Source organism: Branchiostoma floridae, chromosome 5, assembly GCF_000003815.2.
Source record: "Branchiostoma floridae strain S238N-H82 chromosome 5, Bfl_VNyyK, whole genome shotgun sequence".
NCBI lineage: Eukaryota > Metazoa > Chordata > Leptocardii > Amphioxiformes > Branchiostomatidae > Branchiostoma > Branchiostoma floridae.
In genome coordinates this window covers 10,569,290-10,582,335 of record NC_049983.1, presented here as the reverse complement: position 1 = coordinate 10,582,335, position 13,046 = coordinate 10,569,290, and the positions used below count along the sequence as shown (strand labels likewise).

At 42.9% G+C, this 13,046-nt stretch overlaps 1 long non-coding RNA gene across 1 annotated transcript; it reads right to left on the bottom strand.

The window, feature by feature from the left end:
* Positions 1-9,450: 9,450 nt before the first annotated feature.
* On the bottom strand, positions 9,451-12,313 carry LOC118415563. The gene is made up of 4 exons (XR_004831131.1): positions 12,170-12,313; positions 11,538-11,634; positions 11,226-11,323; positions 9,451-10,893 (listed from the first exon to the last, which is right to left on the bottom strand). It is a non-coding gene; the product is annotated as an uncharacterized LOC118415563 (long non-coding RNA).
* Between the last annotated feature and the right edge of the window lie 733 nt (positions 12,314-13,046).

Genomic DNA, 13,046 nt, shown 5'->3' with positions numbered 1-13,046 from the left:
TGATTAGCAAACAGAATATGGTATACTCAACACTAGAGTATCCATTTTCTTTCATGACATCTTGATATTTGACCTTGGAAATCAAGTTGGCATTGTTTTTACATTAGACTATATATTTTCGATGTATTTTTTTGCAAGTGAATAAATGTGGTGTCAAATTATATGGGGAGACCTCACACCTCAGGCACGTTAAAGAACCGGCCACATGTGATGATGGTGCAATATTTTATGTGAGTGGATCAAACCATTCCGGTCAAAATGGGGTAGGGAATCTCCCGAGCAGCCCTCGTAACCCCTGCTTCGCCTGATGGGTTAGTTAGTCCTCACTCATAGTGAGCAATTGGGCTGGTCTCAGTCATGATGTTTCTGACCTAGCCGGGCGAAGAGTTGCTGTTACAGTTGCAATGTAACCCGTAACCTTGAGTGGCCTTCAGGTCTTGTTACGTGGTGACCATTAAGTAAAAAAAAAGGTAGCGGTCGAAACCGCCGGGGTCTCTATATCATTGTTTCAGATGACGTTAATCGTCTTGGTCATTGTTGAGCTCATTCAAAATTGCACGCACGAGCCACGACGAATTCAACACATGACTGTGGGGTCAGCCGAGCAAACAAAGCTTGCTACGCAGCTATTGGTCGAACCACCAGGGGCCATACAAAGGAGTCTTTGGCGATAGTACCCTATCCGCAGTGACCCCAGGCGAATCTCCGGAAGAAGGTTAAGGTATGGGCAAAAAAGTCCGGAGTGTCGACCGAAGGGTCACTGAACGGTCTACGAGCAGAGAATGGAAAAAAGGGCGGGAGGGCGGGTGTTTTAGTGCCCTTACTTCCCCAAACGTCCCACGTCTCTTGTGCAACACATCCACGGCAACGGGGACGGTCTGACAAAAGCTACACCAATCTTCTTGTCCGCGGCTGGATTAGCGAATGTTCGGTGGGCTGCCCTAAACTCATCCAACATCTTCTTCTTCTTCGCCGCATCCCAGCTACCTCCAAAGCGGGCTACCACAGCTTTCCAATTCCCGCTATCCAGTGTCTTACCAAAAGAATCTTACTTCATCCAAACCCCGCCAGACATTCTAGATCATTTGCCGCCCTATCTCTTTTCCCTTTTGGAACCGAGTTCAAAGCCATCCGCGGTAGAAGTATACCAGGCCTAGCCACCTCTCCCGCGCTTGACGAACGCAACAATAGACCCCTCTCCATGTTCCTAGTTCAAGATGTGTTGTTACCATCTCCAGGATGGTGTCAAGCTCTTGATGTCGCTTGACAAGTTTCTAAACCGTACGAAACCTCACAAAGTTCAGACGCATTATGGATTCAATTTAGTTCCCAGCTTCATAGGCCTGTCTTTCCATACCCTCTTCATATCTTTATACCATCCACTTAAAATCATACACCCTCAAGTCACTTCCGTCCATGTCCCTCTACTTCTATAAAGCTCCCCAGCTACCTCCGTCCGACCTCTCCGGCGTAGCTCGGCCAACATATGGGAATGAAAGGCGCAGGGCGTATAAAAGGTTCTATGCACAGGTGAGGATGTACAGGTGGTTAATGAGAGCACGTGGACTGCTCCCGACCAGGTGTCGCCTCTTAACGACGCGAAACCCGGTCAGAAGCAATCATGTGCCTCATTTGGAATAGTACCCTATCCGCAGTGACCCCAGGCGAATCTCCGGAAGAAGGTTAAGGTATGGGCAAAAAAGTCCTCCGTGGTCCCACCTCCATGCGCACCATCTCGGGCTTGTTTCATCACGTAAAGCTTTCCGAATCTTACCCACGTCTTGACTTCCACACCTTTCACCTTTCCTCAAACCTCAAACCTTTTCCCCACACCTCATTACTTTCCCCAAACCTCAACACTTTCCCATACCTAAACCAGCTATTATCGCAGACTCCGAAGTTGTCTTTATTTCCTTTCGCTGTCCACAAAAGCACGTCACCGCCTCCCTGTCTAGCACTACATTTAAACTCGTCTTACTGATATCTTCACCGACAACACTCTCTCGGATTGTGCATATGTACTAGTTCTCACTCATGAGACAAAGCCACCGTCCAAACTTCTTTTTTTTTTCGGGTTTTATCACACTTGTGGGCGGAAAAAACGACGCATCACAGTACCTATCTTTCACGTCCTGCGTTCAACAAACGCCAGGTTGAGCTTCCGTTAACCCTCACCAAAGTTAATTATAACGGTTTGCCCACGCACTGACGAGAGCACCTCTTGTCTAGGAGAACCCAAACAATTCTGCTTACAATCCCAACGAAAAGTCGTTATGAAGTCAGTTTTCCTACGAACATGGGCACTGTCTGTCCGGAGTGATACCCTGCCTTTCATATGGATCTTCTCTTGCAGTTTTTGCAGTCACCGGGTCGCTGTAATACCCAATCCCCATCCTGAGTGGAAGTTGATGGCAAAATTCCATACCAAACCATCTGACATTTTTTTATTTATTTATTAATCTTTCAGGGTAGTCCCTACAGTTTTGATAAAACTGATTTCCAAGGGAGCCCAAATGAACATAATGGACATAAACATAAAGATAACGATAATCATATAACATAAAACGTGACTAAATCAAAATATGGATAATAACTTAAATGCGATTAGCCCAAATAATAACAACTCAAAGTCGTTAATTACAAAACTCATCACAACAATAATCATATGAATAGAACATAACAGTACATAAATAAACGAAATCAAGCTAATTTTCAAACCAGATTCGAGGTCGTTGGTCAGAGGGGTCAGAGGTCAGATTGTAAAGCTCGCTTGAATGAATTCAGAGTGGTTTGTGAAGTTGTTGTTGGATTAAGGGAATTGTAGATAGAAACCGCTCTGAAAGCAAACGTTCGTTGGCCTGTTCGAGATGTGTACTTTGGTCTGTGTAACTGTTGAGCCTGTCTGGTGTTATAACTGTGTATTACTGTGTATAACATTGCCAATTACTTTACCAACAACTAGTATTATATTGACAAAAACAAAACTTACAGAACAGATATTGATCTTCCAAATCCAACTGTGACTGAACTGAATTGATCAACATAATATATCTGGGGGCCTACCTAAATACCATCACATATTCCATTCGACTTTGTAAGAACGTGCCAGCTGACAACCTTCAAGCAGAAGCTCTCTTGTGCCAAATGGATTTAGAAGCATCTGGTGCTAAATGTTGGGCTTCTGGTGTACGCAACTCTCTGGAGAAAATGTGGCTATGCTTTCGTCTGGCAAAAACGCCAAGTCAACAGTCTCAAGTACACCTCAAATTATTTCACTAATCTATCAGGGCTGAAAGGACATTTATTTCCCGACCTTTCTATCTGAAATCCACAACAATAAAAGAGCTGCGACTACGAAAAATAAACTACGAACATACCGCTTATTAACACAATCTTATAACGAAGAAGAATATCTTAAGATTACCAATTTATGCCACGGATCTACCATCACAAAACTAAGAATCAGTCGTCACAAATTACGAATCGAATCAGGAAGAAATAACCACAGTCCTCTAGAGCAAAGAAACTGCCTTTTTTTTTTTTTAGTTTAGGTAAAGTAGAAGATGAAGTACAATTTACTGTGGAATGTCCGTTGTATGATAGCAATAGGAGCATCCTATTTGACTATGTGTCAAGTAAATATCCCCACTTCATACACTTGAACGACAAGGAGAACTTTTATTCCTGACAGCTTTTGATAAACCAACTCTAATTAACCATACAGCTAGCTACATTTATGCAATTACCAAGAAGCAAGAGGAAATCGAATGTACTAGAATAGATTAGATGCATATCTGCATATGTAGACGTGTGTGATTGTTTCCATTGCTGCATATATATATAACCGTTACCATATGACCTGTACTTAGCCCAGTGGGGCAAAAATGTGCCATAAAATTCTTCATTCAATTATGTCACATAAAGAATGCCGTCTGAAATTAATTCAAGACAATTAGTAGAGATGGCATTCTGGGGCTGCTGACTGACATACCTATACCAGCATCATGCGCTGTGGACCATATGGAACACAGATTAATGAGATTGCCATATTTGTATATAGCCGCACCTGTGCACCCCATTGTCAATCAGTCACTAATCCCCGGCCTTTTCCCCAGTCAATGGAGAGACACAAAAGCACGCCCCCTCCCTAAGAATTCCCGAACGCGACTGACTGGAAAAAACAGCCGGCCAACCAGCCTACTTTCAGTGTTGAGGTGCGAGCAAAGTGTTCGAAAGAGTTGTTCATGATTTTGCGCTATTCAAACTTAAACGATATTGTGTCAACTGCATAACCCGCTTACCATCCTAATCGCTCGACCACATCTGCCTTGGTTAATATGAGAGATGACTGGCTGTCAGTCATGGAAAGAGGGGAGCTTGTTGGAGTTGAATATACAAATTTAGCGCTGCGTTTGATCTTGTTACTGACAGTACTCTCCTTGTCGCGGCCAAACCTAACGTGTTATAAATCATGGCCGACGATTTGAACCCAGAAGGAAGATTATTACAAACAAACCAGAAGCCCACCCACTGAAAACCAAGCAGCGTCCTAGATTCTGGATGTATCGAGATGTGGTCGTAGCTCGACTTATCATCGCACTTCGTTTGAAACGTGTTTGGCCTAACATACTTGGTAACGTCGACCAACTTATCTAAGACAAACGGGCAATCCTTATAATGAATGAATTCAGATATCACTGATCACAACACAAACGAGGCTTAGCCGGATCCACCGTTAAGAGCATTATTAGGTAGGGTGGTGCGCCTTCACCTACCTTCCCCCAAAATTTAGATTGCGCCCGTTTCCAGCCTATCCAATAATGGAAAGGAAGCAATAAACTTCACAAAAGATTTACAATACACGTTGTTAACAAACACTTGTGGCTCAGGAAAGTCTACCTTAATTCGATTTCCCCGAAACTTGCCTTTAAATGGAGTAATGAACTTGTACACGTCTACCCCTTTATTCACCCACTCTAAGAGCATATCCTTATCTGGATGGTCGGCCAAAATCAATTTCCACTCCGCAGTATGATGGCCTAATTGGCCTGCTATAAAAGAATTAGGGTCTGTAAACTTGACCATAGCTGTACTCGCTTGCACAGACCCCGACGCGATATCCTGCACACCTGGAGCACCAGGGTTGGAATCATCCCACGGCTGACCTCGGAAGTCGACAAATCGGAGTTGTCGCTGTTGCGCCCGCTGCGCCGCCGACTCAGGGTCGAACGGATCTTGATATTCCCAGTCAGGAAAAGACCAATCGCGTCTAGCAAGTTTCCGCTCACCGAACTGCTAGATAGCAAGAGAGGAAACCTTAACTCTCTTGAAAACTGTAACCATTAACAGCGACAACACTCGAGCCAACCAAGGTCAGCCCTGAGACGAACCTCAACCCTTGGTTAAGGGCCTACGTAAGTAGAGGGTTGTTAGTAACCCGGCGAAGTTCGAAACAGGATTGAGAGGAAGGACGAGGCCACGAATACACAAATGGTCACCTTAAAATTATTATGGAGAACTAAGACAGAACCGAAAAATTTTGTTGCACTGCTTTGCCAAAGATCGATTAGAGTTGCAACTCCAATACCACGCACCCATCCCGCTTCTAAAGCCTGAAGGGGTTATCAAGAACTGCACAGCCAAGGAATTCCTCTTACTTCCCCTTGCTCAGCTAAACTTCAACCGATGCCGAACATGCACCGTTTTACGCAGAGACTTAAAAGTCGGATTCAGAAGTTTCTTAAATGAGTGGTGAGTTGTGGCCACTCTAACCACAGCTTGCAATTCCCTCCAAACAAATGCACCTATGTAAGAAGATTTTTTTTTTTTTTTTTTTTTTTTTTTTTCTACGGCCGGATGCGAGTTTGACCGTAGGGACCTGCAATGATTCATTTAAGAGTCTGCCCATTTTTGTACTTCAAACATGGTAGAAGATGACGTGCACTTCACTGTTGATTGTGATATGTATGACAAGATAGAAATGCGCTATCTTTTTATAAAGAAAGTAGCTTTCCTCACTTTAGACACATGAATAGCACTGACAAGTTTATAATCCTCATATGCTTTGACAAACCAACCATAGCTAAACCAATACAGTCCTACAGTTTCACAATCACCAAGACGCGAGAAGAAGCCGAACTTCTGTGTAGAGTAGATTTGTGATACTATTATGGTATACCAATCCATGTTATGTCTTGTTGCGACCTGTACTTGGCTCGTTTAACCAACAATGTACAATAAATGACTACAATCATTCATTCATTAAAAAATGAAACCACTACCCGATATCTAGCAGAAAACACAAAATTCAAAACTTCTGTTTCTTGACTCAAGTTAGGTACCTACTCGTATCTAGGTACATTAGTTGTCAGTCTATTCCCATCCAGCCACCTCTCAGTACTGTTGCAATCAGTATTCAAAACAACATTTCTTGTAACCGACTTTGAAGAGTACTATCTGACCTTCAGTGGTTAAGTAGTTTGGCATGTCATCTATGTACAATATGAAATATAACAGTCCGAGCACGGCCCCTTGTAGGACGCCGTCTGCAATGAAAGACAATCACTAGTAGTGCCACCTACGACTGCTACCTGGCACCTGTTTGACTGAAACCCCAACAATTTATTAGAGTAGAATAGAATTCTTCTGGCAAAGGTAGGAACCCCTGTTCCTATTTAGGCCACTCACTCATTCTCAAAACACTGTCATCCCTGATAACTGCAGATTATCCAGGGCTTTTAAGGTGTAGTGTGACCTGTGTTGCCTCAAGTGGTTATCCAGTCTCTCTTCAGAACAGTTTACGCTTGGAGATGTCACCACAGATTTTGGTAGCTTATTCCACCACGAGATAACCCTGATACAGAAGAAGTGTGTCCTTCTATTACTTCTCGATCGGCGCTTTTTTCTTAATCCGGAGACAGTGTTGTTCGAGTGTTCTTAATTAGCTCAAAATGACATATAGTGTTTATGAGATCTCCTCTGATTCTCCTAAAGACCAATGTTGGTGATTTCAGAGCCTTCAAACTCTCTTCAACGGTTAACCTACTAGGGCCGAGGACTATCTTAGTTGTTCTCTTTCGGATCTTTTCAAGTTCCAGGACCTGCTTCAATGTATAGGATGACCATGTTGGAGCCTCGTACTCTTGACTAGTTGAATACCAGTGACTTATATAGGAGAAAGAACACCACCTTGTCTATAAATGCAAAATGTTCTCCAATGAGTCCTGCAATCTTATTTGTCTTAATACATATGTAAGATATGTGCTTACTGAAACTCAGTTCCCTGTCAATGGTGATGCCCAAGTGCTTTTCCTGCTGCGTAAACTCCATTAGGGTACAAGTAACATTGCGGTACATTAACTATCTCGGGGTGTCCTTTTTCCAGCTTATCACTGTGTATTTCATAGTGTGGACACATTCTGATCTTTTTCATCAACACAAACTCTTTGTCTACTCTCTGACAGCAAAGATTGTATCCAACTTAAAGTATATTTAATCGACCTCCTGCACGAATTAGAGCAAAGGTTGGAGCCGTCCCAAGGCTGACCTTTACGATTGAGCTGCCAAACATTCAACTTAACATCCCTAAAAACTCCCAAACACAGACGCCACTTGTCACCAGACACCAGGTAGGTCTGCACGACCAACGAGAAAACAAACGAAAATGACAATGCAGCTTAACCGGACTACTACTAGAAACGACACATCGCAATCCAACCAAGGTCAGCCCGGGGACGGAACACCAACCCCTGGTTAGGGGCAGACCAACGTCAAGGGTTCTTAGTGACCCCGGTGCCCGTAGCAAGACTGAGAGGATGGATCCTCATGTACTTGAGTATAGATTAGACGCAAAAATGCACACAAAAAATGTAAATGAATAAGTTACCAACGTTACCAGTATATGGATGTTGCCAGGTGATACGACTTAGCCCAGCGCGACAAAAAATGCAACTAAAGGTTGCAATCATTCATAACACTGCGAGCACACCCTTCGCCAAATTCACACGCCAATCTGCACCATGAAAATTTCAATGAAACCCTTGGCCAATATCCAAATCAAGTTTTACGTAAAAGATGCGAAGTCGAACTGCCGAAAACACATGCCAAATCATAACGGCGCGAGCACTGCATTTGCCAAAATCAAATAACAATCTGCGCCAATAAAAATTCACACGTCTTCTTCTTCTTTGTGTTCTGGCAGGCACCAAGTCAAACCATAACTTTGCGAGCACACCATTCGCCAAAATCACAAGTTTTCTCCTTCTTCTTTGCGTTTCTGTGGTTACCATGTCCAACCAAAAGATTACGAGCACAAATTCGTCAAATTCACATGTCTTCTTTTTCTTCTTTTTTTTTTTTTTTCTGTGGCCACCCTATCAAACAAAAACACTTCCATTATCTGCAAAGATGGAAAGATGCCTACTACTACTACTACTACTTCTTTGTGTTTCTGTGGCCACCATATATCAAACCCAAAGACTACGAGCACAAAGTTCGCCAAATTCACATGTGGGGCCAGCCACCATATCAAACTCAAACACTGCGAGCAAACCATTCGCCAAATTCACATGTCTTCCTCTTCTTATATGTGTCTCTGTGGTCCCATAACATTAAAACCATAGCACTGCGAGCAACCCATTCGCCAATATCCGAAACGACTGCATCATACGAGCTAATTACCCCGAAAACGTGTTTAACTCCAAAGCTTCGAGCATGCCAATCACCAAATTAACATATCAAACTAAGTAATGCGAAAACATTTATCACCGAAATAACATACCTGCACGGCTGTGAAAATACCACTCACTTCGTGAAACTACTACTGTCAACCAAACGAGAACAATTTACGAACGGAAGTCAACATGGCAAAACCGCACAAACTAGGGAAAAAGAAAAATCAAACGCTCCTAATGTCACCTCACAAATGTGTGCTCCAAAATCCTGTGCGTTCCTGAAGTTCTTGGCCCTGTAGAGTTCCTCGCCTAACGCGGGCAGAATGGGTTGAAAAGAGTCGGCAGGACGTACGAGCAGGCAGGCGGGAAGCGGGGTGGGAGGGCAGGCGGGCACAGCTAGCCAAAACGATGAACTCAGGCGAACCAGCACCAAGCCCGACCTCTCCGGCGTAGCTCGGCCAACATATGGGAATGAAAGGCGCAGGGCGTATAAAAGGTTCTATGCACAGGTGAGGATGTACAGGTGGTTAATGAGAGCACGTGGACTGCTCCCGACCAGGTGTCGCCTCTTAACGACGCGAAACCCGGTCAGAAGCAATCATGTGCCTCATTTGGAATAGTTCCTAGAGGGGATAATACAATTTCCTAAAGAAGGCTGGTTCTCTTTCATCAACTTATCGTTCGGAAGTGAACTCACTCTTAGGGTTTGATTTTTCCAGAGGTAGCCTGGCCTGGTAGACAGCCCAGCCTTTTAAGCGAACCCGTCCAATGCCGCCTCCGACCATTTCCTTCCAAAAAAGATTTTCTTTGTTGTAAATGTAGTGTGTGTACTGATTTTTAACCCTCCTTTATATTTCTCTGCCATCAAACTGAAAATTTAACCTTTTGTGGTTTGGTGATGTGGTAAGAACAGAACAGTTGTAAATCAATTTTGAAACAGCAAGGCACTTATGAGTATTTTTCCTATCAAAGTTGAGTAAAACAAAAACGTGCACAACACATCCGACTTCAGCATATTTGTTTAATAGCAAAATAGAGGAATGCAAAGTGCATAATATATAAACCGCATGATAAATGAAGATAGTCCAGCATCAAAAATGAACTTAACATCTAACCCATTTAGGTTAACAAATACCCTCACTCTAGGACATAGTGGATAAAAAAGCTAAAATCAGTCAATATATACATTGTCAGTACATGGTATAGAGGTAGCGTGGAGCCTTTGTACTTAAAGAATCATAGATTTTTTTCAGTCTAAGGCTAAGGCATTTGCTGATTAGTGTCCGTCAAAAATGTTGCATGAGTGTGTGTTTGGTGGGGTTAGTCTGTTAGTGTGTATGTGTCTGTCTTGTGTTAGTGTCAGCGCCAGCCTTAGCCTCAGTTACTAGGCAAATTTCCAAACAACTGATTAAAAGGGCTACAACCTCTACACAATAAACGGACAGTTGACATTTACAGAATGCTAACACTTTTTTGCGACAATAAAAAAGTTAAGCACAAAAAACAATCCAGCGTCAGCCACTCCTGTACTGGAATGGCATCAAACAAATGCACTCAAAAAGAGAGGCTGCTAACAAAAAGCGCCTAAACAACACTACATCTCCAAGCCTCTTAACAAAAACAAAAGACGAGACCTTCACTCAAATATGGGGAAAACTATACCTAACACCTAACGTAAGTAAGCTTAACTATATGTACATGTATCTAACATCGTGATATACATGATAACTGTGAAATCGCACACTTTGCATTCTGTTTGTATTGATTCAGTTTCTGTGACTGCGTAGATACCAAGAAGTCTAGCATTTCTAAAGGACTAAATTTCTAACAGAAATGACAACAGATGGTGAACCAGGGAAAACCCTGTTTATAATGAACAGAATCAACAGAAACTCTATACAATCCCGGCCATCGACACAGTCACAGAAGCAAAACCAGCCATACACCAAGCTTGTACACCACAGAAGCGGACTGTAGCCCTGATGGCAAAAGGAGCCTCCTTTACAAAATGTCCTAACGCCCCACTGGCTAAATCACTCAGATCACAGGGCGTACACACGAGCACTGATCTTTCTGGACGTCACCGTGGAGATGGCGTCGGACAACCTCTCACCAGGATAAGTCCCACCATGAACATTGTAGCTGCAGTTGATCAGGAATTCATGGCATCAATGCGGTCCTGGAAGCTGCTGAGAGATGCCTCCTTCCCAACTTATTGTGACTGCAAGAAAGTGAATTACAATCAATAATGACTGGCTAGACTTCCATTGTTTTGCTACTAGCTTTAAAATCAAAATATTCTTGAAAAGGCACAAGGAAGCCTTATGTCCTGCTAGGAGTGGAAGTGGTGACAAATTATGCAGAGGAACTTAATAGACTACTGTAATGTCTGTAGCGCTAACGTATAACGCAAAATGGTCAAATTATTGCTTACTGATCTTAACCAGGTCAAGTTGGTAGAAACGGTTAAACAACAGTGACAGTGGCCTGACTTTTTGAAAAAAAAAATGTAAACAGGGTCAGGTTGGAACGAGTTGTAGAGGATGCACTCACCTATCAACAGTCTCGTGGTCTGCTTCCTCCCTCCAAGACAGGTGCAGAAGTAGGGCTGGACCGGAACGTGTGCACGCATCAGCTGACTCACAGCTAAACTGTTCAACCAGTTATAAGTTTGAAAAGAAAAAGAAAACTCTAGTAAGCACTGTTCACCTGAACATTGTTCATCAACCATTGAAGCTAAGCTTACACTCGCCCATTGAAACTAAGCAAGCTTACATTCGCCAAGTTAGAAGGACATCAGTCATTAACAAAGATTGCTACGCTACGGCTGCAATCAGACAATATTGTACAACCCAAACAACTTACTATATGGTGATGCACGTGGTGTCGTCACGAAGCACGATATTGTCATGTCAGTGACGGTGACGCTTGACCTCTGCTTCCTTATGGCGTCCAGACATTTCTAACAAATAGGTAGAAGAAAAAAGACATGCATCATGTGTCTCAACACCGCTCAATGCCTGTCCAATGGCAAACGGGAATGCGGTGTATAATTAGGACATATCGAATGCTACTCCAGTTGCTACTACGTCAGTCTATACAGACTGCCTAAACAATATTCAATGCTACTGATATGGCAGATGCTATAAGCCGACATTTTGATTTCACGCAGCACAGTACAATACCTTCTAAAATGTCTGGTTTGCAGAGCTGATTTACATAGGTACATCCATTTATGGAATGTCATCAAGAAGCTTCTGAAACACAGCTACGAGGGGAGACACTAAACACGCCTTCCGCCAGGACCACCGTCTCCCCGGATGTTGTGAAGCACCTTCGGTGACGGTACCGCTAACGTTCAGATATTTCTGTGATATCAGTAAAAGACAGAGACATGCATCAGCTGCTCGCTACGTCAATACCGCTGTAACAAACACGAAAGGTTCAACGCCTGCCCAATGGAAAGTAGGAACTGTAGACACAATACAGCACAATACCTTGTCTATGTCGGGAAAGACTCGTGCCCTGGCTTGGTGATGCACCGGATGTTGTCACGAAGCACTTGCAGTAACGGTGACACTTTGAAACCTCCATTCCCCAGTGCCTTTATTTCCTCGCTTACCAAGCCCAGACACGTCTAGGAAATCTAATAAACAGACACATGCATAAGCTGTCATACCACCGCTGCCACAAACCCAAAAGGCTCAGGGCAAGTCCTAGAAACGACACCCCAAATACTACGATGTACTACTAGTATACAGTGATATACAGATGTTCAGGTACGGTACACAAACTGAAATTGAAAATGTAAACTTAAACTAGTGTACCAACACAAATGGAATGAAAAGGCTATTCATTGACAAAGACTGTTGTCCTATAGTTAAAAACGTGTGCTTTCACACAATACAGTACGATACCTTGTCATAGAAGACTGCTAAGCCCGTTCGCTCACGTTCGGCACCTTCCTTCGCCAGTCCTCGCCTCCCTTTCCGCGTCCAGACATTTCTTCTTACGGTGCGATGATCCTCGGGAGAAAAGACGAGACAAAAATTAAACCTAAATTAGAACTAGAGTTCCACGAACGCATACCTTTGCCAAATAAATCAGGTTTGTTATGTAGAATGATGTCTGCAGACAAATGCGTTACTCATTTCATTTTCTTTATAATTATATGCTTGGAGTTGGTTTATAAAATTTTGGCATTCATTATGCAAATTAGATCCCAAGTTACAATTAATTGATGTCAAATTGTATCAAGCATTACTTAAGCTATCAGCATACCAAAAATCATGATGATCCTTTGATCCATTCTCTTTCAAAGTCTTTAAATACACCTCTTACTCTCTTCCCTCTTTCTCAGTTACATATGTGACA